General features: G+C 37.6%; 1 protein-coding gene across 2 annotated transcripts in view; it reads left to right on the top strand.

The window, feature by feature from the left end:
- The first annotated feature begins 13,194 nt into the window (after positions 1 to 13,194).
- Positions 13,195 to 24,227, top strand: part of BBS9 (Bardet-Biedl syndrome 9) — a 415,974-nt gene continuing 404,941 nt past the window's right edge. The window contains exon 1 of one of the 2 annotated variants that reach the window (XM_012741281.3): positions 13,195 to 13,876. The gene's annotated coding sequence lies outside the window, so the exon portion shown is untranslated. The remainder of the gene's footprint in view (positions 13,877 to 24,227) is intronic. The other variant, XM_012741280.2, reaches the window with a different exon arrangement.

Below are 24,227 nucleotides of genomic sequence, written 5' to 3'. Positions count from 1 at the left end.
ATTACGTAGTAATGGGATTCATCCATTTTTGGAAAAAAGCAAGAGTGTCCTTATAAATTCTCCAGTTTTCCTGAGCATGGAGCCATCCTTAAAACATACTCAGCGTACATTGTGTTGACTAAGGTTTGGGTGCTGGAAAGGAAAACAAGAGCTAATACACACTGGCAGTTACTGCATCAGTCATTGAACTAAGCTCGTAATAAGAATTTATTTAATATGAAACTCAATAAGTGGGATTCCCATCCTTGTTTTGTGGACAAGTGGGAAGCACAGAGCATTCAGCGAGATGCCCAAGGATGCAGAGGTGATAAGCGTAGAGCTAGGATTCAACAGTGTCAGGTAGTTACCTAAGTTGAATTATTTTTTCTCCTCCTCCCGCCCTAACTAGGTTGTATTTTGAAACTGTATCTGATATAATTGTTTTAGCTTAGAAGTAATGGAAAAAAACCACAGTGGAAATAAAAATAACGGCATAGGGAAATATTTGCTTCAAGTGTGAAATATTCAATGTGATCATCAGCTAAAATGTATGAGGAGTTATTTCAAATTCATTGTAGAAAATCCAAATAGACGCACAAGGGTGTTACCGAGGTCAAGTTCTCACCACTCGCTGCAGGACAGCCAATAAATTGAGAAGCAAGGTGCTGGGGCAAGAAAAGTGACTTTTATTTGCAGAACCAGCAAACCTAGATGATGGCAGACAGATGTCTCAAAGAGCCAGCCTAAGTTGGTATGAACTTTAGGCTTCTTTTTATCTTAAGGTAAAGGGAAGAGATAGGGCTTAGGTTGTAAGACGTAACCCAAGACTGGGGACCTCTGTGCATCAGTGAGGGTATGTGGAGGTTGAAAGGATGGCTTTGCTAATGAACTATCTCACAGTAAAATATAAACTCTAACTTGTAGTCTCCAAAATTGTTGGCAGGGACATTAACCTTAAAATCACTGTTCTTGAGATTAATTACCTGTCTTTGAAGAGTAACTAATTATCTGCTGAGAGTGTTTTTGTAGCATCTGAAAAAGTCTGAGCAAATAGAAAGCTGTAAAACTTTTTTGCTCTTGGTCAGTTAACTTCAGGATGTTCCTAAAAATCTTTACCAGAGCATTGTTATTTGTATATTTTTAAAAAAATCTTCCCAGGAATTAGTTTTGGAAAAGGTAGGTTATTGACTATCACCATTCTTCTAGCTCATGCAGAGCTGAGCAGAACTTAAAAGATGCTTTTAACCTAAAGGATATTACCGCAGGCGGTCAGAAGCAAAACGGAGCTAATTATGTTAAACTTCCACTTCACTGTTACAAGGCTATGAACAGACATATGAAGTTAAGCTGATATGTCCCATCCAAAACTTGTAAATCAGGTTTCCCTCTGACAGTGAATTGGTGCTTGAACCATCCCAGCAATTCATGAAAATTTCCTGAGCCAGCAAGTGACCTGTAAATGCCTTGCAAGACATGTCTTGACACGCTGCTCAAAAATCATTTGACAACATATGTGAGGGTTTACTTTGGGGCTCTCTTTTCTATTCCATTGTTCTACATGTCTGCCTTTATGGCAGTACCATACTGTTTGGACTACTGTAGCTTTGTAGTAAGTTTGGAAATTAGGAAGTGTAATGCCTCTAGTTTTATTGTTCTTTTTCAAGATTGTTTTGGCTATTAGGTATCCCTTTACATTCCATATGAATTTTAGGATGGCTTTTTATATTTCTGCAAAAAAATGTCATTGGAAGTTTGGCAGGGATTGCATTGAATCTATAGATCACTTTGGGTAGTACTGACATGTTAACAATCCATGAACATGTCTGAACAATCCATGAACAAGTACTGACATGTCTTACAATCCATGAACATAAGATATATTTCCATATATTTATTTCTTCTTTAGTTTCTTTCAACAATGTTGGGTAGTTTTCATTGTATAAGCCTTTGCCTCCTTGGTTAAGTTTATAAATATTTTTGTCTTTTTAATGCTACTGTAAATTAAACTGATTTTGTAATTTCTTTTTCAAATTATTCATTGTTAGCATGTAGAACCACAACTAATTTTTGTGTATTGATTTGGTACCCTGAAACTATGCGGAATTTATTATTTCTAACAGTTTTTTTTATGGACTCTTCAGGGTTTTCTACATATAAAATCAACTAGCCACTTGTGGTGGCTCAGGGGTATAATCCCAGGTTACTCAGAAGGCTTAGGCAGGAGTATTGCCTGAGGGCAGGAGTTTGAGACCAACCTTGGCAACATAGTGAGACCTCATCTCTAAAAAGACTAAGTGGCCATGGTGGTGCATGTCTATAGTCTATGGTCCCAGCTACTCAGGAGTTTGAGCCTGCAGTGAGCTATTTCTGCCACTGCACTCCAGCCTGTGTGACAAAGCAAGACTTTGTCTCTGAAAGCAAACAAACAAAAAAACCCCAAAAGACAAACAAAATTAATACCATCTACACACAGAGATAATTTTACTTCTACTTTTCTAATTTGGATGCTTTTTTTTTTTTTTTTTTTTGAGACAGAGTCCTGCTTTGTTGCCCAGGCTACAGTGAGTGCCGTGGCGTCAGGCTACAGTGAGTGCCGTGGCGTCAGCCTCGCTCACAGCAACCTCAAACTACTGGGCTCAAGCAATCCTGCTGCCTCAGCCTCCCGTAGCTGGGACTACAGGCATGCACCACCATGCCCGGCTAATTTTTTCTCTGTATATTAGTTAGCCAATTAATTTCTTTCTATTTATAGTAGAGACGGGGTCTCGCTCTTGCTAAGGCTGGTTTCGAACTCCTGACCTCGAGCAATCCACCCGCCTCGGCCTCCCAGAGTGCTAGGATTACAGGCGTGAGCCACCGCGCCTGGCCTGGATGCTTTTTATTTCTCTGTTGAGATCTTCCAGTATTGTGTTGCATAGAAATGGCTAAAGTGGGCATACTTGCCTTGTCCTTGTTTACAGAGGAAAAGCTTTATCATCCCATTGAGTACGATGTTTGGTGTGGGTTTTCATGCATGGCTTTTGCTGTTTAATATATTCAGGTAGTTTCTTTCTCTTCCTAGTTTGTTGAGTGTTTTTATTGTGAAAGGGTGTTGAATTTTGTGAAATACTCCTGCATCAACTGAGGTGAACATGTGTGTGTGTGTGTTTGAGAGAGTCTCACTCTGTCACCCTGGGTAGAGTACAGTGGTGTCATGAGAGCTCATTGCAACCTCAAACAATGAGGCTTAAATGATCCTCTTGCTTCAGCCTCCCAAGTAGCTGGGACTACAGGCCCAGGACACAATGCCCTGCTAATTGGCACCAAGATTTCATTCTTTTTATGGCTGAATAATATTCCTTTGTGTATATGTATTACATTTTCTTTATTCATCCATTGATGGACACTTAGGTTGGTTCCTTATCTTGGTTATTATGAATGGTGCTGCAATAAAATACCAGATGTCTTTTTTGATATACTGATTTCCTTTCTTTTGGATATATACCCTAGCAGTGGGATTTGCTGGGTCATATGGTAGGTTTTTTTTTTTTTCTTTTCATATGGTAGTTTTATTTAATTTTTTTGAGGAACCTCCATACTGTTTCCTATAGTGTCACTTTAATTTTTGACTTTTGTATTAATATTTAGTCTTCTATCCCTTTTTCTTAGTCCATCTAGCTAAAAGTTTGCCAATTTTGCTGATTTTTTCAAGGAATGAACATTTGGTTTCATTGATTTTTCTCTGTTGTTTTTCTATTCTCTTATTTTGTAATCTCTGTTCTAATCTTTACTATTTCTTTCCTTCTGCTAGCTTTGGGTATAGTTTGTTCTTATCATTTTAGTTCCTTGAACTGTAAAGTTAGGTCATTGATCTGAGATCTTTTTAGTTGTTTAATGTAAGCATTTGCAGCTATAAATTTCCCCCTTAGCACTGCTTTTTGCTATATGCCATATGCTTTTCATTTTCATTTTTCTCTAAATATTTTCTAATTTCCCTTTTGATTTCTTCTTTGACTTATTGGTTGTTTAAGAGTGTTGTTTAATTTCTACAAATTTGTGAATTTTCTAGTTTTACTTATGCCACTGATTTCTAATTTCATTCCATTGTGGTCAGATACTTTTTATATCTATTTTCTTAAATATGTTGAGACTTAATTTGTGGCCTAATATTACGTATGGTCTGATGGGAGAGACTTTCAGGGAATGGTCATCCTTGCTCTTAATAAATGGTACTCAAGAGGATCAAAGATCCCCCAGGAGGATGCTGCAGGTGGTAGCTGGATCAGGACAGCCATGATGGAATCGTGAGGGGTAGCAGCCAACCTCTTGGGGATGACAGAGGAGAGGAGACCCCTGGGTCCTTGAGGATGTTAAGGAGACATTGGATCAACCAGCCCTGGAGCTGCTGCCCATCCAGACTTCTTATCCTGAGAGATAGTACGTTTCTTTATTATTGAAGTGATTTTGAGTTGGGTCTTGTATTACTCATAGACAAAGGTGATTCATTATGTTTATGTAGTGCTGTGCAGATCTCCTGCTACCCCCGCTTATTGCTCCAGTTGATTCTCACAGAAACCCTCTGTGGTCGGCAAGCCGTAGAAGATAAGGAAATCGAGGCTCAGAGAGTATGTGTAGCGGGTGGCCCTACAACCACGATGGTCTGTTTTCTAGGCCTGGGTTTTTCATCAAGCCTCAAGGTGAATTCAGGTGTGTTGTTGACAGTGGAGAATCTCTTGGAAACACTAGTGGAAGGAAGGGGATGGGGAGCTGCTGGACACAAATTTCCCTGATGTCCCATTGGCCTCTGTCAGCTCAGACGGACTTTCAGGGGATGTTTTTCTTAATGTTGTCCATTTCTTTATCCCTGCTTTGTGTGTGCCAAGCTAAAGTTAAGAGCTGACGTAGCTTAGCCTCCAGGGTTTGCTGCTCTCAGAGGATCTTCTGATTCACCAAACCACCTTTATTTCAGGTTCAATGAAAGTGGAAGTTTCTTTAGTGCACTGCCTCACTTACTGGATTAGGTTTGATTTTACTGTTACTATTTCAACTTTCCTGTATGGTAGGAGGGGTAGGACAGAACGTAGTTGTCTGGTTTTCCTTCAGCCCAATCCTTTCTCAGGTCCCCTTCTCAGGTCCCGCTGCCTCCTGGCCTCAGATCTTCCAGCTGTTCCTCTCGTCACGTCCTTCTCTCTGATTCTGCCACATTCTCTGGTCCCTGGCTCTCTCTTCTCTCACCAGTTCTCAACTTCTATTTTTCTCTCCTTACCATCTTTCTCTTTCATTTTCCTCTTTTTATTACTCCAATATTTTCTCTTCCTTCTGTTCTTCGTCTCATGTTAGCCTGAAAGTTAATTATACAAATTAATATGTGATTCTTGTTATACCCAACTAAATCAGAGTCGAGGGGCCAGGGGATAAAAGCACTTGGTACACAAAGCACCTGTTCCAAGAATTAAATTTGCCACAAGTCCAGCTGCTGAAACAGCCTTCTGTAGCCCTAAGGTCAGTTTTACCTACTAGCTGCTGAAACAACCTGCCCTGGTTCTACCTACCACCATCAATCACCAATCAGAGCTTGTCACCTCCCCAGAGGTTCTCTAGTGGCAGTGAGCTTTCTTTCAGAACAATATGTAACATTCCTCTTTCTAATAAAAATCCCAACTTTTTGTTTTTTGCACATACCAAAGACCACCTGGTCTGTGTATAAACCCAGAATTGCAATTCTTGCTTCGTAGTGAAACATTTTAGATTTAGAGATTCATCTCTATGTATTTGACTTCAAAATACTTGGTGTCAGAAGCAGGGATCCAAAGCTACTTCACTTTGGACCTGTTTCTGTGGGCTGCCTCTTTTCCCTTTGGTGAGTTTCTTAGATGAAACTCTAGATTTTGGTCGAGTTCTGTTTTGTTTGGAGTTTGATTGAGGAGGAATCTTTCCCCCTTCTGGTTGGGGGATCTCTTGTTGGGGAGGGCTATTTTTCTTCTTTTCATTAAGACTATGAGGTTTGGGTAAAGGGAGTTTTGCCTTCATTTTGAGAAGGTGGCTTATCATCTTTCTTGGTAAGTATGTACTTTCTGTTGTAAGTATTTTCTGTTGGTGGTAACGAGAATTTGGCTTTGTGTATTTGTCACTTATGTTTTAGTTTGTTTTTGTGTATTTGGCAATAAATTGAATCATCTACATAAATATAGTTACAAATGGGCTGTTTAAGTTCAAGAGCATGCCAAGATATTATCTGGCACTATAGCTGGTAACATGTTCAAACGTTATGGGATCATTCAAACAGCCTATTATTCTTAAAACTAAACTAAAAGACACTGGCTATAAAATCATATACTGCAATAAGATTCATATCTCAATTTATATCTTGTGGCTAGGAAAAAGAATTCAGGACTTAGATTGCCTTGATACAAAATACTGGCTCAAAACTAGCTGAGACTCTTTTCTCTCTGGAGCTTTTCTCTCCCTGTCCTATAATTCCTCCTTTTTTATTATTTCCTAAGATAAATTCTCTTTTCCCAAAACTCCTCAGCTATTCTGGCATACTGACTATTTAGGTAGAAACACTTGAAACCAGAAGATAAAAAAGACAATTATTTTTAACTTCATGCTATTTCTTTTTCTTTTCTTTTTTTTTCAAATTTTTGAGCCCAAGAGGATTTCGTTCATCTTTTTCTTTTTCTTTCTTTCATTTTTTTGAAACAGGGTCTCACTTTGTTGTCCAGGCTAGGGTGCCGTGGCATCATCATAACTCAGTGCAACCTCAAACATCTGGGCTCAAGACTCTGGGGTTGCTGGGACTATAGGAACATATCACCATGCCTGACTAATTTTTCTATTTTTTGTAGAGATGGGATCTTGCTGTGTTGCCCAGGCTGATCTCAAACTCCTGGCCTCAAGCGATATTCCCTCCTCTGCCTCCCAAAGTGCTAGGGCTACTGGCGTGAACCACCTTGCCCAGCTTTCATGCTGTTTCTTAAGAGCAAGAGTTGAATTTCCCATGTAAAAGACACCTCCCTATGCTAAACATAATGACAACATTCTTATCTTCAAGGACAAAGAATTGAGGCCAAGAATATACTGTCCATACCTTGTTAGAATCACTCTTATTGTTTGGGCCTCCTGACATAATCCAATCATATTTTCCAAACTATTATTTGTCCAATGTAGCATATCGGTAATTGACTTTAACTGCTCTAGCCAAAATTTGGTTCACAATGTTCATAAGATTACATATTAAAAAACTCTTAAAGATTAGTCTTATCTTATTTTGTCAGAAAAATAATTTAGATCCAACTATCTTTTATAAACCAGTGAGTTTGTATGTTTTACTATCCCATGACTAAAACTCTAAAATAAAAGCTATAAGATCTTTATTTAGGCTTATGTGTTAATATATATGCTTAAATGTGTTTATGCATGTATACATGTATCATGTTACATGGTGTTTCTTTTTCTTTTTGACTGTAGATAGTATGGCTGGCAAACATAGTATGTCTAGATAATAAAATTTGGCATAGTCAACCAAAATCCATAAAAATTCTATTCCAATTAAATGAGTACTCTTATAAAATATATAGTAATTAATCCCATTTTTTTTGGCTCACATGACTTAAGTAAATATTTGGTAAATTAATCGGTTTTATAATTTTTGATAATATACAATTAAAATGTGTTTAAAATTGTCAACATACAGTTTTGCCTAGGCTTATGGTCAGAGAATTTTATATTTACCTTTGCTAGATGTTGTAAAGTTATGAAGCTATAATCTTAGTCTAAAACAGAATGATCTCTGTTGTGTAATTCGATAAATTTAATACTGTTAATATAATGTAAACAGCTTTATTTTCTGAGTTACCAACAGGATACTCATATATTTAACTTTAACGTTCTTACTTAAACAGTTGGTATTAATAGGTATAAAACTGGTTAATAAATAAACTTAAAATAATGACTTGCTATAATATTTCAATTTACATAAGTAATCTAGGTATAATTTTAGAAAATAAATAATTGTAGGCTGGGCAAGGTGGCTCACACCTGTAATCCTAGTACTCTGGGAGGCTGAGGCAGGGAGGATCGCTCAAAGTCAGGAGTTCAAGACCAGTCTGAGCAGGAGCGAGACCCCATCTCTACTAAAAATAGAAAGACAATTAATTGGCCAACTAAAAGTATATAGAAAAAACTAGCCGGGCATGGTGGTGCATGCCTGTAGTCCCAGCTACTCGGGAAGCTGAGGCAGGAGGATGGCTGGAGCCTAGGAGTTTGAGGTTGCTGTGAGCTAGGCTGACGCCACAGCACTCACTCTAGCATGGGCAACAAAATGAGACTCTGTCTCAAAAAAAAACCCCAAATAAATAAATAAAATAAAATAAATACTTATAAATGGAAGAAATGTTTACAATTGAAATTTTCATGTAATTTAAAATCCTAAAGTTATGTTAAATTAAATAATAGATATTTATTAAATATCTGGGTCACATCTAAATAAGATAAAAATCTGAAACAAATCACTGAACAAACATAAGCTTATTCTTGGCTTCTTAAATTTTATAAAAAGACTAAATATATTTAGATCTATTAATCAAAAAATGAATTTAGGGAAACAATAATTCTATATAATAAAGAATTTTATATGGTACATTTTAATCCTAAAGGAAAATGATTGGATGAAGACTGGGCAGTTAATTAAATGACAAAAGGTCTAAACAAGCTGGACAGCACTTGTGAAGAATGAGCTTTATGAAAAAAGTTTTATGGATGATCAGGTTGGCTGGGATTAAAAGGAAATTGTTTATAAATATTTTTCTAAAAATTAAACATTGGTATTAGGGGTGTACTGATACTGGACCCAAGTCTAGTCCTCCATATTTAAAACAGTAAGATTTTCTTGAAGTATTGACCTGCTTTTAATGAAATTGCAAGAGATTTTGGTTTTTAATTCTAGAATCTATTTCTTTAACAGCCATCTTGTAAACCACAGTTTCTATTTCTGCCACATTTCTTCCTGAGACCTAAGTAATTTTGCTAGTTTCACATTAAAAATGCTGTCTTCTTCATTTAAAATAGTATTTTCATTTTTTTTAGGTAGAGTTTTGGTTTTGAAAGTTCTCAGATCTATATGTCAGAGGTTCAACTTTTGCTGTATCTTGTTGCTCATGATTAGCGGGTCACACATCATTACCTTCAGCATTTTCTTCCCTTAAGAAGGCCTGGGATGATAACGCTCTCCTTCAACTTTTTCATCAGCTTCTGTAAATTTTTTTCTGGACCTAACTGCCTATATGGGATGATGCTGAAATGTATATTCTGAAGGCCTAGAAAAGCACTGTTTTTCTTCAGTATAATTTGATTGTGTACTCTTGGATTGTCTTTTCTTTTTTTTTTTTTTTTTTTTGAGACAGAGTCTCACTCTGTTGCCTGGGCTAGAATGCAGTGGCATCATCATAGCTCACAGCAACCTCAAACTCCTGGGCTCAAGCGATCCTCCTGCCTCAGCCTCCTAAGTACTGGGACTATAGGTGCACACCACCATGCCCAGCTAATTTTTTCTATTTTCAGTTGCCCAGCTAAGTTTGCCTATTTTTTTTTTTTTTTTTTTTTTTTTTAGTAGAGTCAGGGTCTTGCTCTTGCTCAGGCTGCTCTTGAACTCCTGAGCTCAAGCAATCTTCCTGCCTTGGCCTCCCAGAGTGCAGGGATTACAGGCGTGAGCCACCACACCTTAAGCCTTGTTCTTATTGCCTGTCAAGTTTCTGTAAAGGCAGCTCTCCCAACAGGATATTGTTCTCCAAGTTAATTGTTAATACCTGTGGAACTAATAAGATGGAACTTGATGCTGGACTCTAGGCAAACCTGTTCTGAAAACATTCTTCCTTCTGGCTTGTTACTCAAATGTGGCCCTGGTCCCTGACATAGACTCCCACACCTTCCTCCCTGCTACGCCTGAAATGAAACAGAGCCAACTGGGAAAGGTCCATTCTGGCACTAAGGGACAATTAATCCTGACATCAGGATGGTTGAACAGTGATGTGTCCAGAAAAAGATCTTGATCAAAAGTGGAAAATGTGAAAGTTAAGTATGCAGATGTCATAATTCTTATCCTACCCAACTAAATCAGAGTTGAGGGGCTAAGGGTTAAAACCACTTGGGGCATATAGTCAGATAGCAGAGGGACAGGACTTGGGCCTCACTTCCAACCAAGGGAGGCAACATGGGGCAGCATGACCCAGCCAAATTAACTGTAAGAGGAAAAAAACAAAAGACCTCCTAGTCCCTGGAATTCAGCCCATATAAGGAGGGGGCCCAATTGTCTGTCTCTTGAATAATGTCTTCCAGGACCACTGAAGCAAGATGCTGACTAGCTAATAAGGAACCTGGCTGCTAAGAAACCAGACCTATCTGGATCTAAATGCCTCAAGTCAGAAAAGACCCCCAGACTGATCTTATCCTGACTTTTCCCTCTTTATAATCTCATTTTAATGCTAAAAAGGACGTCCAGGGGTGGAGATTTAACATGCTAATGATACACACAACGCATGAAGAAGCATGACCACCACATGTGCAGCCACCAATAGAACCCCAACTCTACATGTGATGACTTCAAAACTGACAACTATCTCCCTCTTTACAACACCATAAAAGTTCCCTGGCCCTTTGTTCAGAGAGCCAGTCTGGTTGCCCTCTTAACCAGCACTGTCTCCCTTTTTGTTGGAACAAATAGTCCTAGTAAAAGCCTTGCCTGTATAAATCTTTCTTGTCTGGCACCAATTTCTATTGACTCAGGGACCAAGAACCTGAAGTCCAGTATCAACAGCACCTGCTCCAACAATCAAATTTTCCATAAGCCCAGCTATTGGACTCTGCTGTAACTCTGAGACCAGTTACATTAATACCTGGTTGCTGCTGAAAGACCTGCCCTGACTCTAAGACTGGTTTTACCTACCACCATCACTCACCAATCAGAGCTTGCCACCTCCCCAAAGGTTCTCTAGTGCCAAAGATCTTTCTTTTAAGACAATGCATGACATTTATCTTTCTAATAAAACTCCTAATCTTCTCTTTGTCCTACAGACATGCCAAAGAGTATAGTCTGTGTGAATGCCCAGAATTGCAATTCTTATTTCCCAAATAAAACATTTAAGTTTCAAGATTCTTCACTTTATTTTATTTGATACCTGCTTACCTCCTAACTCCCACCTTTATCTTTCTGAGATTTTAGACTCTACTGTTGACTCTCCTTGACTAGAGTTAGTTTTGAGATTTGTTGAGTCTTCACGAAATCACTATTACATACTCAATAGAAATCATATTTTAAAGTTTCTATGTGATTGTAAGTAGTTCTTAGGATAATGTTGTCATTGAAACCAAGAGATTAGTTTTCTCTTTTGTAGACTGCTATAGAAATCCAATTCAAAGGATGTCTATGAGGATTTAAAGATACCTTGAAGAGAACACACAATGTTTGATCAGATAATTAACGTTTTAAAAGGAATGATAAGAAAGGAAAGCACTTGGAAGCACTAAGAGGTGAAAAAGAAGTGTCAGGCATCACTCAACCTGTGTCTTCTACTTCTGTGTCTTCTTTCCTGTCCTAGGGTGTCTTCTCCCTCACAGAATCATAGGATTTTAATGTTGGAAGATGTCTCAGACATCAAGCCAGTAGGGAAGTTCTACTTTTCCCTTTGAAGAGTTGATTCTGCTGAAATGAATTGACAAAAGATGGATTAACAGGAGAAAAGGCATAACAAATTTTACTAAAGGTGCTTAAGAACAGAAGCCACATACAAAGTATGAGACTTCAAGACGGATCAGGTGGTAGGGGCTGAAATACTCTTTTCACAGCGTAGAGATGTGTGGACCCAGGAGTCAGACATTATTTTGTAAATGATGCTCTTTGGAAGCTTGGCTGGGGATAAGTTACTGGAAAGTGCCCAGGAACAAAGGTTGTCTTATTACATAGATTAAGTCCAGAGAGCTTCCCTCAGAAGAATAGATGAAAAGCCTGTCTGGCCATGGCAGGACTCCTCACGTCTCCTCTGTGGTTAATCTTTCCCGGTTATTTGATGAAATTCAAAGTGAGGAGGGTTAGGACAATTGCATTTCTTTTAGAAAGAAGCTTTGTTTCACTGGTTGCAGTGGCTGAAGCCTTGAACCTCAACACTTTGGGAGGCTGAGGTGGGAGGATTGCTTGATCCCAGGAGTTTGAAGTTGCAGTGAGCAGCAAATACTCATGCTGTCTCACATTGTCACTACAATAGGTTGACTCTATTATGGATTTCAGAAGCTTCTATTTGCAGGGACTATATATATTTTTTAAACAGCAGTTACATTTTGTAGACAGTTGCAACACAAATTAGTAAGTCAATGTAGTTTTTATTGAATTATTTTCATCCATTATTCCATTCTATTACTTTTAAAACTTTTATTCTAATTTCAAAGGTAGTACATGGCCAATGCATAAAAATTGGGAAACATCAAAAATGTAGAGGAAGAATTAAATATTCATGAGTCCATTTAATAGCCACTGTTAATATATTTGTGAAAATTCCAATGTTTTTCTATATTTTTAAAATAAAAATATCAAATGGCATATGTTGTTTTAAAACTTTTTAAAAACCTATAATTATGCATATTTTTTGAGTAAAAAACTTTTTATTAACTCGAATTTCTTTTCTTTTTTTTTTTTAGACAGGGTCTTGCTTTGTTGCCTAGGCTGGAGTGAGTGCAGTGGTGCAATCCTAGTTCACCGTAACCTACAACTCCTCCGCTCCAGCGATCCTCCCTCCTCAGCTCCCCAAGTACCTAGGACTACAGGTGTGCGGCTACCACCACGCCCAGATAATTTTTAAATTTTGTAGAGATGAGGTCTCACTGTGTTGCCCAGGTTAGTCTCCTGGACACAAAGCGACCCTTTCACCTTGGCCTCCCAAAGTGCTGAGGCTACGCGCATGAGGCAGCATACCCGACCTCGCCAGCCCCTCCCCGTCTACCAAAGCGGCACATCCGAGGTCACTGGGAGCCTGGGAAGCGCGGGGTGCCAGAGCGCGCCACAGAGAAGCCCGCGACGCCCCACCCCGCACGCCACTCAGCGTGAGCCCCGCCCCCAGGAGGGCCCGCCCACGAGCGCCGAGGGGCGGGGCCTGGGACGTAGCGGGAGGGCGGGGCCCGGAGGGGCGTGGCCTGCGCCTAGAGTCCCCGCCGGAGGCCTGTCTTCCTGAGGAAGAGCAGCAAGGACTGGGAAGGAAATTGCATTAATTATGTCTCCCCGCTAATGAGGACTAGGCGGTGGTTCAAACGAGCCCCGCCCCGGTAGAAATCTGGTTCCATCCGCAGCCCGCTCAGAAATCGCTGTCCGCCTTCCACGCCGCGGCCGCCCTGCACTTCAACCCCCAGAAGGCGCCGCGGCGCAGCGTCTGACTTGCGCAGTAGCGTCCGTTGTAGAGCGCTATGACAACAGGGCGAGGATGGCTTGGAGTTAGGCTGGAGTGGGGAGGCGTCCCTTCCGCCCTGGCTATCGGTTTTCGGCTTCGTCCCGCTCGCCTCCTCCTCCGTGATTTCCTCCTCTTTGCGAACAGCAGGACTTGCAGTTGTTCTCGTCTGCCTACTCTCTACCAAGGGATAGATGCCGTTTCCTCTGCTTGTCTCTGGGGGTGACAGAGAGTGCTGGGAGCTTCTTGGGGAAATTGCTCCAACTCTCTGGAGCTGGTGGTGCTGCCTGGTGGGGCTCTCTCTTTGCCCCAGACGTGGACCGAGTTCGAACAGGAAAACGGGAGGAAGTAGTGAAGCTAAGGGTTGATTTTTCTCTGCACCCTGTGTTCTTGCTCCATCACTGGGACCCTTGTCAGGCGTTCTTAAAGGGAAATCTGCGGAAGGAGGGTTCGCAGAGAGGTGGGGCAGAGCCCTGCTGACTTGGCATCAGGTAAGAAAGTATGTCTGCAATTAAACTTCGGGTTCATGAATGCCCTTTCCATGTTTTTTTTTTGGAGAATACTGATCCTCTGATGCAGTGTAATGGTTTTGGGGATGTAAAGTTATCGGTTTCTTAGAAAGGATGTTTGCAAACAAACACTATGAAAACGAAGTGTGTGAGATCCTGTGAACATCTTAGAGAAAGGGTGATGGGAATTTTTTAAGGATTCCATTGAGGAATGTCACATGGTGCATGAGCATCCTTCTCTGACGCTTCAACAGGTTTGTGAGCAAATGGTCAAAGCAGTTCCCAGCCCATGACTGAAGTAGGATGCCCGTACTAATACCCACTAATCTTTCTTGTAATAGGATTATTGTTCTTTCTTCTTTCTTTGCAGACCACAGCAGTTTAGATGAACTGAGCTGATTTTTATCAGCATCTCTTCCCAAACAAATCCAGCAATGGACTTCAGTTTCCTGGAAAAACTTATAGATTTTTTTGGTATCTCACTTTTACTTTAAAAATGAAACCATATGTTACTTAAACTGTGATCTGGTGAAAAACAAAACAAAACAAAAAACAAGTGAAACCATATTTTACACATAAACACATCTTACAAGTATACACAAACACACATCTTGAAAGATGCTGCAGGGAAAACTCTGCCAGCATTCAGAAAGAGAAAGATTTTCTAATTTATTAGCATTTTGTAAAGTAAATGCTGATTTTTGGGGGTTAATACACTGAAGAATCAAAAAAGAAAAAGACCTTTAGAAACTTTATAAGTCTTTTTTAGAAGAATTAAAAAAAACATTGTTTTGAAAGTAGTTTACAAGTTATTTGTGAGGGTTTAAGGAATTTATCATTGTGTGTAATTGTGCTTAAGTTACAACTATACATATATGGTTATGGTATTTCTTGAGGAAAATACTCATTGAAGGGGAAAAATCCAATAGCAATAGTTTATAGTAATTTTAAAAGTTTTATATCTTTTGATGTATGTAGCAAGTCTTATCTTTCACAATACTTTCAAATACTTTTTCAAAATTATCAAAATATATGAAGTTATTATAAAACATCCTTGTTTATTAATAACATTTCTATTAAAGATTGCTATCAGTCTTTTTGGTGTCCCATTTAAAATTTCAGTCCAGAGTATAAGATTGGTGTTTGTAAATGTGTCTTCAGAGAACACTAACCACTGCCACAATGACTACTACTACTACTGCTGGCTTACTACTGACATTTATCTGACATTTATTGAGTGCTTGCTATGGGTTGAGCCATTTTATCCTCCTACTCCCTAGAACAGTTGGGATACTAGAAGATAGGGACTTGTCTAAGGTCATATGGCTGGAATGTGGGATCAGAAAGTGAACACAAGTCTGTTCTAATCCAGCTTTTTTGCTCTTTTTCTTTGTGTGTCTTTTTTTGAAAACCCTAACACTGAGCCCTTGTGTTATTGCTCTGAAAAGCAATAACATTCTAACTCTACATGAATTTGTCATCTTTCCTGGATGGGCCTGATTCCTACCTTCTGAAATTTGAGGTGACACTAGCATAACCTGGAGAAAGCAAAGCTCCAAATACCGACAACAGCTTCAGAGTCTTAGCTTCCTAATTTCAGAATCTGCCTTAAAACCCATACGTTCTTCCCACAGAATTCTTTGGGGTTATCAGTGCCATAGCCATTCTTCCATTAATCCTTACAAATTGTAGGACTAGATCAATGAGGTGTTAGAACATCCACCTCTTAAATGAAACTTAAATCTGAGTAAAGTTTGTATGGATATGAATATTCACATGCATATGAATAAGTATAAAAAAAAGGTGTCAAGTGGTAAGTGTGGAAAAAAATTTCTGGAGATTAGGGGATAAAGAGATTATATCCCATTTATTATTCTAGGAAGGCATTTGAAACTAATCTTTTGTGCCTATTTATAGGAATGCATCTGTTAAAACCCTCAAATTATTGTTTTCTAATTATCCTTTAATACTTTAATTCAAGGTATGAAATACTTTCCTGCAGTTTGAACTTGTAGTGATCAGAATCAATATGAACAGAGCTATTGCTGTTATAGTCCACATGTGGTGGCTGCATAGGCCATTTGTTCAGAGTTCTGGAATAGACCAGCCTGGGTTTAGATACCACACAGCACTTATTATTAATAGTTGTGACCACTTGGGCAGGTTTCTTAACCTCTCTGTATTCAAGAATAATAATAGCTATGACTGTAGTTTTGTTATGAAGATTAAAATAGAATACTTGCAAAGCATTTAGAACCTTGCGTGGGATTTAGTAAATGATTAGTAAATATTAGCTATTATTTTCTTTCGAGGTGAAGGAAGATGATAATCATTGAAAACCTGATTTTTGGTTATTATTTTCTATTTAAGAAAAATCCATGAGGAACTAGAAATCAGTATTTAGTGGGGGATTAAAATGCAAACCCTAGTTCCTTATTTTTATTCAAGATAGGTAACTAAATAAAAAAATCAATTTGTACATATTGTATTTTTTGTTATTTGGAATACTTTGTGTTTGTGACCCAAAATCCAGGTTTCATGACTGAAAAATGCCCTTACTGTTGTTCCTTACCTTTCTTCTTTATAACCTGTCAGTGCTGGACCTCCCCCACCCAACTGCTTACCTTAGTATCTCAATGTCAAAGCCTATGTCTTTCTCAACTTGGAATATAAATTAGCTTTTTTTTTTTTTTTTTTTTTTATTTTGGCATATTATGGGGGTACAGATTTTAAGGTTTCAATAAATGCCCATTTCCCCCCCTCAGCTTTTTATTTAAGTATTAATTTATGTCTAATTTTTCTTTCTTGCAATGGGGTTGGGATATCTTCCAGGAGAAAGGGTGAAATATATTTTGCTAACCTTCTGAATTTAATTTGCTATTCTTTTTAGATAGTGGTAAATATGGCCAAAATATAGGAGTGTCCTACTAAAAAAAGTGAAACTTTATTTTTACTATGGGAAATTTTAAACATAAAAGTATGAAGAATAGTAAATTAAACCCCATATATTCATCACCATTTAGTCTCTTTAAAAAAATAACAACTTTATTAGAATATAATTCATTTACCATAAAATTCACTCATTTAACACATAATATTCATAATATAACACATATATGTATATCTTACTTGGGAATTTTTATATATTCACAGATATGTTCAGCCATTACTACAATTTTAGAATATTTTTATTGCCTCAAAAAGAAACCTCACGTCTTTTAGCTATAACTGTCCTAACCTCCTCCCTCACCACCCTCCAACTCTATGCAACTACTAATCTACTTTCTGTCTCTATGAATTTGCTATTGTGGACATTATATAAAAATGAAATCATATAATACATGGTCTTTTCTGATTGGCTTCATTCACTTAGCATAATGTTTTTAAGGTTCATTCGTATTGTAGCATATATCAGTACTTCATTCTTAGCCTATATGAGTACTACATTCTTTTCTTTTTAATGGCCAAATAGTATTCCATTGTATGACTATACCACGTTTTTATATATTCATCAGTGGATGGACATTTGGGTTGTTTCCACATTTATAAACATTTGTGTGTAAGTTTTTGTATGGACATATGTTTTTATTTCTCTTGAATAGATACCATGATTGTATGGTAACTCTATGTTTAAGTATTAGAGGAACTCCCAGATTCTTTTCTAAAGTGGTTGCATCATTTTACATTCTCATACATCTCAGAAGTATGTGAGGGTTCTGATTTCTCCATAACCTCACCAACACTTTTTACTTTCTGACTTCTTTTATTCTATCATAGTAGATGTGAAGTGGTATCTCATAGTTTTGATTTGTATTTCCCTGATAATGAATAATGTTGAACATCTTTTTATGTCCTTGTTGGTTATTTGTATATCTTACTTGGGAAAATATATGTTTAGCCCTATTGTTCATTTTTAATTGGATTTTTTATCTTTTTATTATTGAGTTGTATGAATTCTCTGTATATTACAGATACAAGTCTCTTATCAGATATATGATTTGCAAATATTTTCTTCCATTCCATGGGTTGTCATTTCATCTTCTTGGTGAACATTGCTTTTTCAGTTTTTCAGATATTAAATTTCAGAGCATGGCAGCCTTATGAGACAGGGGTCTAGAGACCAGGAAGAGAGTATGTAGAAGCGAGGTTCTGCCATTAGTGTGATTCTGGGGAATCTTATAACTTCTTCGGGCTTCTCCTACAAAATGAGAGGACTAGGCTGATTGTAGCTAGATACCTTCCAGCTGATTGTAGCTGGATACCTTTGAAACAGAAAAGTTTTAAATTTTGATGAAGTCTGTTTTTCTTTTTTTGTTGCTCATGCTTTTGGTGTCAAATCTAAGACTTCATTGCCAAATTTGAGGTCATGAAGATTTACTTATGTAGTCTTCTAGGAGCTACTTTTAAGAGTTATTTATGGTTTTAGCCATATGTTAGCTTACATTTAGGTCTTTTATGCATTTTGAGTTAATTTTTTTTGTATGATTTGAGGAAAGGGTCTAATTTCATTCTTTTGCATGTGGCTGTCTAGACCATTTGTTGAAGTCCCCCACTGAATGGTCTTGGCATCCTTGTCAAAAATCAGTTTACTACATGGGTTGGTTTATTTCTGGATTCTCAATTCTTTTCCATTTGTCTATATGTCTATTCTTAGCAAGTGTCATACTCACTCAATTATTGTTTTGTGGTAAGTTTTGAAATGGAGAAGTATGAGTCCACCAACTTTGTTCTTTTGTAATTTTAAGATTGTTTTGGCTATTCTGGGTCCATATGCATTTTAGAATAAGCTTGCCAATTTCTACAAAGAAGCTCTCTGGAAATCTGGTAGGGATTGTGTTGAATCTGTAGATTGATTTGGGAAGTATTGCCATCCTAACAATATTAAGTCTTTAGATCCATCCCAAAAGGGATATTTTCCCTTTTATTTGCTTTTATTCATTTTTTTAAATAGCTTTTTTGTTTTTATTTATTTTTTATGTTTTAGAGACAGGATTGCTTTCTATTGACCAGTCTGGAGTTCAGTGGCATGATCATAGCTCATTGCAGCCTCAAACTCCTGGGCCTAAGTGATCCTCCTGCCTCAGCCTCCTGCGTAGCTGGGAATACAGGCATATGCTACCATGCTGGGCTAATTTTAAAGTTTTTTGCAGAGATGGGGGTCTTTCTATGTTGCTCAGGCTGGTCTTGAACTCCTGGCCTCAAGCAGTCCTTCCACCTGGGCCTCTCAAAATGCTGGAATTAGAGGCTTGGGACACCATGCCTGGCCTACCCATTTATTTAGATCTTTAATTTCTTTTAATGATGTTTTGTAGTTTTCAGAGTATAAGTTTTTTACTTCATTGTTGAATTTATTCCTAAGTATTTTATTATTTTGGGTGCTATTTTAAATGGAATGATTTTCTTAATTTCATTTTTGGAGTGTTCATTGCAAGTATATGGAAATACAATAGATTTTTGTATATTCACTTTGTATCCTGCAATCTTGCTGAAGTCACTTATTAGTTCTAATAGTTTTTGGTGAATTTTTTAGGATTTTCTATATGCAATATCATGTTATCTGTTATTAAAGGTCATTTTACTTTTTCTTTTCAAATCTGGAAGCCTTTTCTTTTCCTTAACTAATTGCTCTAACTAGAACATCCAGTACAATGTTGAATAGAAGTAGTGAATGCAGACATCCTTGTCTTATGCCTGATCTTAGAGCAAAAGCATCCAGTTTTCACCATTAAGTATGATGTAAGCTGTGAATTTTGTGTAGATGTCTTTTATCAGTTCGAGGAAGTTCCCTTATATTGTTAGTGTGTCAGTGTATTGTTGGTCTGAAATAATTAAGATAGCTATGGTCTTGTGCAGAAGAGCCATTTGTCGGACTTTAAAATTAGCCTTCCCTCCATACTTTTTAAAACTTAAAACAAAGCAATACAAAAAAATCCCTTTACTGACATGCTTTATCAGTTTTTCGGATATTAAATTTTAGGGCGTGGCAGCCTAATGAGATGGGGGTCTAGAGACCAGGAAGAGGGTGTAGAAGCAAGATCTTGCCATTAGTGTGATTCTGGGGAATCTTATAACTTCTTTGGGCTTCTCCTACAAAATGAGAGGACTCGTTGATTGTAGCTGGATACCTTCCAGCTGTTTTAGTTCTTTGATTTAAAAAAACAATTCTTTTGTTTTGAGCCCTGGAAAGGCAACTGGTGGTAGAGGTACTAGGGAAGAGAAGGGGGAAACTAGAACTCTATTGTAAGAAAATACCCACTTATGCAATCAGGTTATCAGTTAAAACATTGTTTCTCCAACCTTAAGGTACATGTGAATCACCTGGAGATACTTGTTTGGAGAGGATGAGATTCAGCATTTCTAACAAGCTCTGGGGTGATACTGATGCTGCTGATCCAGGGATTATACCTTGAGTGTAATCCCAGAACTAAATCCAAGGAACAAACTATATTCGAAAAGGGGGCTAACAAAGGAACTAACAAAGTGATGGATAACTAAGGAGAAATTGATAGGGCAGGAGAAATAAAGAGCTAAGTATTGCTTTTGTTATTTTGTCAGTAGAAATCTTTAATTTTTGTGTTAGAAATTCATGAGAAATTAATGTTTACTGGAAACATTTCTGTTTGTAGACAATGTTGGAAGGTTAGTTTTTTCATACTGGAGGATTTTTTTTCTTCTTTTTAGCAAGCTGAAACATTTTGTTCACTAACAAAGATTTTCAAGACTATTTTCACATGATAGCTATTTTCACTTGATGTAGTGTCTATATTCAAACTGCAGCTACATCTCTTGTGGTCACTTATCTAAGGACTTTGATTTTTCATTTTTTTGATTTTCTTATTATTTTTTCATTCTGTTGCCCAGGCTGTAGTGCAATAGTGCAATCATAGCTCACTGTAAATATGAACTGCTGGGCTCAAGTGATCCTCCTGCCTCAGTCTCCTGAGTAGCTGGAGCTATAGGTGCATGTCACTGCACCTGGCTAATTTTTAAATTTTTTGTAGGATGAGGTCTTGCTAGGTTGTCCAGGCTGGCCTTGAATTCCTGGCCTCAAGTGATCCTGTCTTATCTTCCCAAAGTGCTGGGATTAAAGGCATTAACCACTATGCCTGGCCAATTTTGATTTTTTTCGTATCATTCAAAAGCATTGACCAAAAAAACTGTTTCCTCCGTACTTGATGTTTAGTATATTCTCTAGGCAGCCTCCATGAGGTTTTTTCTTCTGCCACATGAGGGGAAGGTTAAGACTTCTTCAGGTGTTAAGCAGCTCTTCCTTTTTAATTTCTCTCCTTGAGACTTTTTTGAACTGGTTGATGCGGAATGTAAGCAGAAGACCACTTACTTTTTGGTTGATTACTATTAATTTCTTGGCTATGCCTCCAAATGGAACTTGTGCCTCCAAGTCTTCATCTTTTATGATATATCAGCAGCAGCATTTGAAACAGCTGGTCACTCAGTCTTTCTAGATACATTGTTTTCACTTCCTTCCAGATAATGGACTCCTGGTTTTCCTTTGATCCTATTAAATGACCTGTTCAGTTTCTGGTAGAATCCTCTTCTTCCTGACCTCTGTAGTGCTCCAGAGCCCAGTCCTATCTTGGATACTTGTGTCTGGTTTTCTCCAGAGTTGCCCCCATGCACCTTTTCCCTTTCCTGATTACACTTTGTGTCTTTTTTGCTGTCGTAAAACATAGCCATGAAGATGACTGTATGTTGTGTCTTGTGAGTCCCTCTAGTGAATCTTAGATATTTCAAGTGAAGAATTTGGGTAATCTGCTCTGGCTGCAAGAAAATTATGTATCTTCATTCTGGTAATCCAACAGTATGATGTATATTACAATTTTCCTATACTTGGAGTACATGATGAGACTTGGGATTTATCAAATACTCTTACTTTTCTCTCCAAAAAATCTAATGGAAGTATAATAAAAGTGTTTATTACATTTTTTGAATACTTGCTGCAGGATTCAGAGTCACCTATGACTATAAGTGTATGCCACCATGCCAGGCTAATTTTTCTATTTTTTTAGTAGGGACAGGCTTTCCCTCTTGCTCAGGCTGGTCTCTAACTCCTGAGCAAAAGTGATCCTCCTGCTTTGGCCTCCTAGAGTGCTAGGACTACAGGTGTGAGTCACCATGCCCAGGCCTATATTTTTTATTTTTAATTGTGGTAAAATATATGTAACATAAAATTTAACATTTAACCATTTTTAAATGTACAGTTCAGTAGTGTTAAGTATATTTACACCATTCCAATCTTCAGAACTCTTCATCTTGTAAAATTGAAACTATATACCCATTAAACAACAACTCCCCTTCCCCAGCCCCTGGCAATCACCATCCTTTCTGTTCCTATGAACTTGACTATCCTAGGTACCTCATATAAGTGGAATCAGTACAGTATTTGTCTTTTTATGACTGGTTTATTTCACTTAGCATAATAGTCTTCAAGTGTCATCTGTGTTGTAGCATATGTCAGAATTTCCTTTTTAAGACTGAAAAATATTCCACTATATGTGTGTATATATATATGTATATATCATATTTTCTTTATTCATTCATTCATCAATGGACATTTAGGTTACTTCTACCTCTTGGCTATTGTGAATTATGCTGCAGTGAATCTGTGTGTGTGAATATCTTTCTCAGATTCTGTTTTCAGTTCTTTTGGTTATGCTCCAAGAAATGGGATTACTGGATCAAAACTTCTAATTTTAATTTTTTGAGGAATCTACATACTACATTCCATAGCTGCTGTACCATTTTACATTTCCACTAACAGTACACAGAGGTTCCAATTTCTCTACATCTTTGCCAACAGTTGTTATTTTCTGTTTTCTTTTTTCTTGCAATCAACTTGCCTAGGTTGGATTTTTTTTTTTTTTGTTACTCACCATCCAAATGGATGTGAGGTGATGTTGCATAGTGGTATTGATTTGCATTTCCTTGATGAATAGTGATGATGAACATCTTTTCATATGCTTTTTGGCCATTTGTATATCTTTTTTGGAGAAATGTCTATTTAGGTTCCTTTGCCCATTTTTTAATTGGATTTTTTTTGTTGTTGTTGTGGTTGAGTTGTGGGAGTTCTTTATATGTTGTAGATATTAACTCCTTATCAGATATATATATGACTTGCAAATATTTTCTCCAATTCTGTAGGTTGCCTCCACTGTGTTCTTATTTAAGAACACAATAGCACTCTTTATTTTGTAAATGAGGAAGCTGAAATATAGAGAGGTTCAGTAACTTTTAGTAGCTTCCACTTGGTTGCATGTTTAGTACGTGGTAGAGCATGAATTCAAACTCACACAGGCTGCCTCCAGAGTCTGCATTTTGCATCACTACATTAGTCACAGACAATTTCTTGGCCAATGTTGAATGAAAACAAATGGTCTTGGTTTCTATGATTAGCCCATGTGGAAGGCCTACTTTAAGAAACAGGTTAACCTACATTTTAAAAAAAGTACAGTTCATCCTCATTATTTGCAGATTCTATATTTGCGAATTTGCCTACTTCTAAAATTTATTTGTAATCCCCAAATCAATGCTTTTGATGCTTTTGCAGTCATTTGCGGTCATGTGTAGAGCAGCAAAAATTTGAGTCACCTGACACACATGGTCCCAGCTGACAGCCTTCTTGTTTCAGCTCTCATACTGAAATAAGTGTCTTTTTATGGTCTATGGTATTTGATGCCATTTAAAAAAATATTTTTATGCTTTTCTTGGGAAGAGTGGGTGGTGATTTCACTGTTTAAAATGACCCTCAGATGTAATGCTGAATGAAGTGCTGTCTAATGCTCCTAAGTGTAAGAAAGATGTGATGTATTAATACCTTATGGAGAAAATATAGGTGGTCCCTGACTTAACGATGGTTTCACTTATAATTTTTCAACTTTAGCATGGTGCAAAAATGATACACATTCAGTAGAAACCATACTTTGAATTTTGATCTTTTCCTGGGGATATTAAATGCATTTATTGACATGTAACCCCACTGTAAATGGAAAAGCATCTATGATTTTTTTTTTTTTTTGGTTTGGTAGAGAAAGGGTCTTGTTATATTGCCCAGGCTGGTCTTGAACTCCTGACGTTAAAGCCATTCTCTCTCCTGGGCCTCTCAAAGTGCTAGGATTACAGGTGTGAGCCACCACGCTTGGTTGGATACATATAATTAGATAAGCTTCATTCAGGATGAATTATAGTGCTGTTATAGTGCAATTATAGTGCTATATTGGCCCTGAGTTCCATGGTAATGAATCCATAATATATATTAAATAAGATATCTTTAAACAGAAACACATTAAAACAACATTGTAAGGCCGGGCGCGGTGGC

The sequence above is a fragment of the Microcebus murinus genome, chromosome 9, assembly GCF_040939455.1.
Source record: "Microcebus murinus isolate Inina chromosome 9, M.murinus_Inina_mat1.0, whole genome shotgun sequence".
NCBI classification, from domain to species: Eukaryota; Metazoa; Chordata; class Mammalia; order Primates; family Cheirogaleidae; genus Microcebus; species Microcebus murinus.
Note: the sequence above shows the minus strand (reverse complement) of the source record. Positions and strands in the feature narration are given on the sequence as shown.